Source organism: Papilio polytes, unplaced genomic scaffold (assembly GCF_000836215.1).
Source record: "Papilio polytes unplaced genomic scaffold, Ppol_1.0 DF822067.1, whole genome shotgun sequence".
Lineage (NCBI taxonomy): Eukaryota > Metazoa > Arthropoda > Insecta > Lepidoptera > Papilionidae > Papilio > Papilio polytes.
The window spans coordinates 6,040,266-6,040,759 of NW_013527137.1; the positions used below are offsets into that span (position 1 = coordinate 6,040,266).

Sequence of the window (494 nt, forward strand, 5' to 3'; positions counted from 1 at the left end):
TTGAAACCATAAAACGAGTTTTAAAAGGCAGTATCTTAATTATGTAGATTAAATTCAAATATTGGCTTATTTCTATGGACAGTATCAGCTTTGGTTCGATCCCGCAGAGCCTTCGATTATGCCCTTCTGAGATAGAAATATAAAAAAACCATTACGTCACTCGTATGTCGTTGGAAAAAAAACGAATAGTTAATCAAAAGATTACTATAGATGTAAAGATAATCTACAAACAAAACGCTACGCGAAGGCGATTGGGAAAAGGCGCAAAAACTGAGGCCATTCAAGTCTCGACCGGACTTTCCGTCGCATAGCGAGCTGGAACTAATGCGGTCCTATACAAGTTCAAGGTTTGCAACAATTTTATGACGTATATTCATTTCTGTAATAAATATAATACAATACACTTGATTAAATAATTCTTAACCAAGTCTAAGAGCTTTTTGACAAAGAAGGAAGAAAAGTATTTTAGACCACGCACAACTTTGACTAAACTA

The 494-nt window shown here is 34.8% G+C and overlaps 1 protein-coding gene across 1 annotated transcript in view; it reads right to left on the reverse strand.

Moving 5' to 3' along the window:
• The window catches only part of LOC106106897 (glutaminyl-peptide cyclotransferase-like), a 9,144-nt gene that overhangs the window by 5,523 nt on the left and 3,127 nt on the right, over positions 1-494 (reverse strand). The gene's annotated exons all lie outside the window — the stretch shown is intronic.